The sequence below is a fragment of the Mus pahari genome, chromosome 20 (genome assembly GCF_900095145.1).
Source record: "Mus pahari chromosome 20, PAHARI_EIJ_v1.1, whole genome shotgun sequence".
Lineage (NCBI taxonomy): Eukaryota > Metazoa > Chordata > Mammalia > Rodentia > Muridae > Mus > Mus pahari.
The window spans coordinates 1,786,856-1,793,500 of NC_034609.1; the positions used below are offsets into that span (position 1 = coordinate 1,786,856).

The window sequence follows — 6,645 nt, forward strand, 5'->3', positions numbered from 1 at the left end:
GGGGGGGGGGTGTGGCAAAGATAACTTTCGTTGCTTTCTATAATTTCGGAAACAATGTTTCCTTTTAAGCACTTCCTAAATTATCCTACAATTAAAAACAAAACAATTTTACAATTTGAAACAATGCAGAAAAATAATAGCTTGTATTTTGTTTTTTCTAAAGCTCCGCTTGGTTGATTTCCTTTGGTTTCTTTTCTGAGGACTAAAGCTCTGGGTGTCCAGTCACTTTTTTAGTTTGTGCTACCCATGCTTCCAGATCCCAGCATCTGGTTACTCCATCCACATTGGCCCTCACCTTGGAAGCCTTCTGGAACCTAGACTGGCTGCCTTTCCTCGCAAGCCTACCACAACTGCAGGGATCACAGACCGACCAGCCTCACTGGGGAATGAATGACACAGCCTCTGTAGGGCAAGAAGGCTGGGCCCAAATAAACAGCCTCACTTGCCAGTCAGCCTCAGAAAGATACTCCTGCCTTTCTGGCTTGAAAATCTGCAGAGCTCACAGAATGGTTTCCTTCCTTCCTTCCTTCCTTCCTCCCTCCCTCCCTCCCTCCTTTGCTCCCTCCCTCCTTTGCTCCCTCTCTCCTTCCTTCCTTCCTTCTTTCCTTCCTTCCTTCCTTCCATAATTAGGCAGTTTTTTTAATTAGATATTTTCTTTATTTACATTTCAAATGTTATTCTCTTTCCTAATTTCCTCTCTGAAAACCCCTTCTCCCTATTCATCCCCTTCCCCTGCTCACCAACCCACCCACTCCTGCTTCCTGGCCCTGGCATTCCCCTATACTGGGGCATAGAGCCTTCACAGGACCAAGGGCCTCTCTTCCCATTGATGGCCGACTAGGCCATCCTCTGCTACACATGCAGCTGCATCCATGACTCCAACCATGTGTTGCTTGGCGGTTTCGTGTTGCCCAGGCTGACCTCGGATTTGCCATATAGAAGAGAGAGACTGGGCTTGGATTTCTGACCTTTATGCCTCTGCCCCCCAAAGGCTAGGATGAGCCTCCACGCTTCCTTAGAGCTCATTTCCCTGATGGTTATAGTGTGGAGGGGAGTTCAGAAGAATACTGGAAATGGAGCCAAACCATATTCCTTTCTGTGTATCCTTTGTAAGCCAGTTACTTAGGAGTCTTGGGTGAGCATTTGTTACTATAATTCTGTGCCTGCACGGTATACTGCATTAGTCTTCAAGTTATAGTTGCTAAACCCTAGTATCACTTCTCAAATCATCCCAGTGGTGGCAGCCCATTCCAGGCTGCCTGCCCCAATGTTCTGAGTTCCTGAATGAAAGACACACACACACACACACACACACACACACACACACACACACACACCCTTAGATTTAATATGCCCTTAACAGCTCAATGACTGGGCCACTTCTTAAGTTCCATATGGCTAACACCTCCTCACCAATATTCCCAAGTTATTACTTACTAAAATCTATATTCCCTCTTTGCTGCCCTGGACCCAGTCTAGATGGGAGAGCTGAGGCCACTCTTATCCCAGCTCTTACATGTTGGCTGTCTGTCTGTCCTGCACTTCTCAGGCATGGCAGCTACTCCTCTCCTGGCATGGCAGCGCTCTTCCTCCTCTTCCCTCTCTCCCTTGCCCAGGAATCCTAACCGTTCCACTTCTGTCTCACTGCCCAGCCATTGGCCACTGGCAATGAGACCAATCAAAACCAACCAGGGACAGGGACCCTCAGCATCTTATGTGTGGACATGCAGATGTTCCTGCAATTTTAGGGACCCAATCAACCTAAGTGGCATTAGACTAAATCCTCAACAAGTTACATGTGCTGTGTGCACGTATTAACTTAATAATGCACTGCTTGTACAATAGTTCTTCCAACATCTATGCATCACCAGATTCCTACGCAGTGTGGTTTATACGCCTCTAGTTTCTTCATTAGCATATGGGCTATTTTTCCAGAGTACTGTGCTATATACTTTTTGTACAAAAGTTTATAAGAGAACATTTTGGAGTAGTCAAATCATACATATATGAAATGATTTTTTCCTCTGTTTTGTAGATTTTTAAAAATGTGTATGTTTTAAAATGGTGTTGATTAGCATCTACTTGAAAACTACAGGGCATTTGCATTCCCCTATAAACTTGTAAATTATTTATCTTGTAATTGTAGGTATTCTTGACCATGCAAGCTTATTAGTGTATTGATACCAATGGAATAGTGGTAGGATTTTAAACTTAGTTGGGAATCATGAGTTACATTATTTATTGAAATAACCCACTGATCTTTAGATCTCCCTCAAAGGACAAGTGAATTTTACAGGCTGGTTACTCTTAATAATAGTTTTTAAAAACTTACTGTGTAAATAAATACCTCTTGATGTCATTAAAATCATTTTGGCAAGAAAAAAATCAGTAATAGTATTGTTTTCCTTCCACTCACCCACCACCCACCCCATGTGCTTCCTGCTTTTACCACCTCTCTGGCCCCCTCGTGGTGGGACAGGATTGCTGCACTGAACCTGAGCAGTGGCTGGGCTGGATTTTGAGACAGCCCTGTATCCTCACAAGGTGCTGTCTGCTGTCTGCAGCGGCCTGACATGTTCCTCTACATGAGCTTGCTTGTCTCTTTCTTGTCCTTGATTATTTCATGAATTATTTATTTGAGGTTTAGTTTCTCTTCTCTTATAATTTCTAAAGGTAGACTCTTAGATCTTTAATTTTATACTTTTCTAATATAAGCATATAAAACTAAAAATACTGTCACTAAGTGCTGCTACTGTTGTGTTCCACACGTTTATGTTATGTGTCCATTATTACTGAATTTAGAATAGTCAGTTGTCTACAGTATGATTTCTTCTTTGACACATAAATTACTTATAAATGTGTTGCCTAATTTTCAATGACATGGTCCTCTTTTTGCGTGTGTTTAATTTATAAATGGCTTTATATTATTTGCATAACTTCAGCCTTTCCACAATTCTCTCTCAGATTTTCCTACATGTGCTTGAAACAAAATATTGTGCAGTTGGGTGACCAAAATGAGGATAGGTGAAAGTGTCTAATAATAGTGTTCAAATCTTACGTATGGGCTATCTAGGTAGTAGCTGCTTTTCTGGTTACTGAAGCATTTCTATATTTTCAATTATGTGTATATCTTTTTGCTTTCAGTTTTTATTTGAATATATATACACATGTGTGTGTATATATACATATATATATATATATATACACTCATATACATATATATATAGTCTATGTATTTGGGGTTGTTATATTCCAGTTTGATCACTATAAAATCGTATTCTGTATATCTAGCGGTATTCTTTAAAGTTTTAAAGTCCTTCTTCTCTGATATTAATGTAGTCACATCAGCTTTCTTATGCTTACTCTTTGTACTGTATTTTATTTTTCCACATTTAATTTGTAATATCTCCATGTTTTATGTTTAAAATACACCTTAGCACATACTGCAACTTGCTTTTAAAACTAGCTTACCATTGTTGACTTTAGACCATTTACATTTAACGGAATTTATGCTTGGTTTATATCTTTGAGTTTGTTTGTTTGTTTGTTTGCTTCTCATGTAAATTGTTAATTGTTCGCCTATTTTTCCTTTGTCCTTCTTTGAATTGATTGTTTTAGTGTTCTCTTTATACCTCTACTGTCTCTTAGACTAGATTTGTTATTGTAGTACTGTACCGTATATTATATGGATCTGCTTCTCAATGTGCATCAGACTTTTGGTTATATGAAACACAGATTTCAACTCTCCATCTCAGAGATTTGAAAAAGGAACAGTGAATATACATTTCTAATGAATTCTTCGGTAATGTTTATAAAATAGACAACATAGTTTAAGAATCATTGCTAAAGATTATATAAAAGATATATATTTTTATTACCATAGATTACAGAGAATTCATCTATACCATTTCAAATATAACATTCAAAACTTACAGCAGTGGAATTTTTAATATCCCTTCCCATTCTCCATGCCATATTGACAGGTGTTTTGTATATGTGTATTTTGAAGGATTCATAATGTGTTTTATTTTCTAACAATTTTCCCATGGACTTAACATTTTCAATTCTTACTTTTCTTGTGTGCCCAAATTTGCAATAAGGATTAGTTCTCTTAAACATGAAGACCTTTGTTTTTTATTTTTTACAGTGCAATTCTGCCAGTGACAAATTGTGTTAGCTCTTGTTTATCCAAAGGGGGAAATCTTCATTTGGAGAACTAATTTTAGAATTCAAGAGTGATAGTCTTTAAAGATACACTACAGTGTCTTTCTAGCCTCAATTGTTTTTAATCCATGTTTTTATTAATTTTTGAGAGTTTCATACATTGTAGTTTGATTATATTGACCCTCCTCCTACTCCTTCCAGGTCTACTCTCTGCCCAAATTATACAACTCATCTTTATGCTCTCATTGGCTGCTCACCTGGCTCGTGCCAGCTCTCTAACCTTGGGTACATGGTTGTTCTCCCAGCAACTCTCAGTTCCCAGGAGCTCCGGCCCAATTGCTTTGATCAAAAGCAGTTGTTTCTCAGCCTTGCTTCTTTTGTGTGATATAGTCTCCTCACCACATCCAGATGTTTTTATGAATTTTATCTTTATATTTATGTTTCAGACATTTGGCTGTGTCCTGCTGTGGTTACTTTGTTTCTATTTATCTTTTGACATTAGGAAATTAAATTTGAATATCTTCACATATATTTCTCTGCCCTATCCTTTCTCTTATTCTGGGACTGTAGTTACACATGTTAAATAATTTGTGCTATCCCACATACTACCAATGTTTCCTCATTTATTTTTAAATTGTCTTTGTCTTGTGTTTCCATTTGAACAACTTTGGTGATATTTACTTCTTTCAGTGATGCATTCTTGCTGAACATCAGTATCTTGATAATTCTAAACAATAACTCTTAAATGGTACGCATTTCAGTTTCTAAATTTCCATCTGTTTTTGCTCCTTTATCTGTCTTCATTGTTTACTGGTTCTACATCACTTAGCTCTCATTTCTTTTCTAACTCATGATAAACCATATAGAATTTAATTTTAATTTTATTTTATAACAATTCTTTGATATACATAGAATTTTACCTTTTATTTAAGACAAAAGAAAAATCTGGATTGCTTTATTTAATAAAATATTAAGCCTTGGCTAAACATTTGATATTACATTTTTTTTTCACAGCTGATTTCTTAGTTTAGATATTATTATTGTTGTTACCTCTCATTTCTTTACTTTGTACAGTCTTTTTTTTTTTAACATACAGTAACTTCCAGGTGCTTCTAATCCCAGCCCTTAGATTATTTATAAAGCACTTTCTACTGATTTATTTCTTCTGTCAACGTTGGCTATATCTTTTTTTTTTTTCGTATTTGTTTTTGTTTTGTTTTTCGAGACAGGGTTTCTCTGTGTAGCCCTGGCTGTCCTGGAACTCACTCTGTAGACCAGGCTGGCCTCGAACTCAGAAATCCACCTGCCTCTGCCTCCCAAGTGCTAGGATTAAAGGCGTGCGCCACCACGCCCGGCCGGGCTATATCTTTCTATTTGTTTGTTTCCAATGTTATGCAGTCTGGTTATTCTGAAGATTCTGGGGTTTGCTACATTTCTCTGAGAGATAATGAATTCTAATCTACTAATGAATTAAATCAATGGCAGATCACCTTGAACAGCTTTTTGAGGGGAATCTATTTTGCCCTAATTGTGAGGTACAGTATTCCCTTGTAAGGCCTGAACCTTTGGGATTTCAAAGTCAGAAGTCTTTGAATCTCCTTAACTTTGTGGGATTCAAGCCCTGTCCCCCAGTTCAGCCTTCCACTACCCTGCCCTGTGTGCTTTGATGTCTTATGTGCACTTCTGGAGCCTCCTACCCACCTTTCCAGTTCTTTCTCCTTCCATCTCCATCTTTCACAACAATCCCAAAGCCTGGTTTTGTTTTGTTTTTTGCTTTGTTTGTTTCTAGACATCTTATACTACATGAGCCACAAGGCTGGGTGGGGTGAGACTGGTCAACCACGAAACCTTGCCTAGAGGGTTCTCTTTTTAGTAGTCAATTCCCCTCCAGTTTCTCCCTGCATTTGGTCACTCCTAGGCACCATTAAATTCTTTACCCCACCTCATTCTTGGAAAGTTCATAGGTATCTGCAGGAGACTTACCTGCTAAAAGCTGGCATTGCTTAAATGTAGAACTACCCTCACGATTGATACATAACTCAGTGAGAAATCATGTTCATTTTTTCTTAGTTATTTGGCTTTCATTTTAACCCAAAATTATTCCTATGTCCCTACATGCTGACTAATATACAACTACTAGTTTCCATATAGGCATCTCTGAACTTTGATGGGAACCTGTAACAGTGGCCCCACTTGCACTCTCCTAACCCGTCACACAACCTTAAGATTAATCTTTCTGAAGCATGACATTCTATAAACAGAGATCTGCAGTGGCACCCCAGGACCTGCTGAATGACTGCTGAGTAGTCCCTTAGCTGTCATTCCTGACCACTGCTCCCTGGTCAGGATTCTGTTTGTCTACCTATGTTAGTATTTCTGTACAAAATTATTTATCCCGCATAACCTGCTATATTTTTTTTAAGATTATTTATTTACTTATTTATCATATGTAAGTACACTGTGGCTGTCTTCAGACACACC

The 6,645-nt window shown here is 38.2% G+C and overlaps 1 protein-coding gene across 1 annotated transcript in view; it reads left to right on the forward strand.

Moving 5' to 3' along the window:
• Positions 1-6,645, forward strand: part of Nr3c2 (nuclear receptor subfamily 3 group C member 2) — a 345,164-nt gene that overhangs the window by 239,457 nt on the left and 99,062 nt on the right. The window lies entirely within an intron of this gene.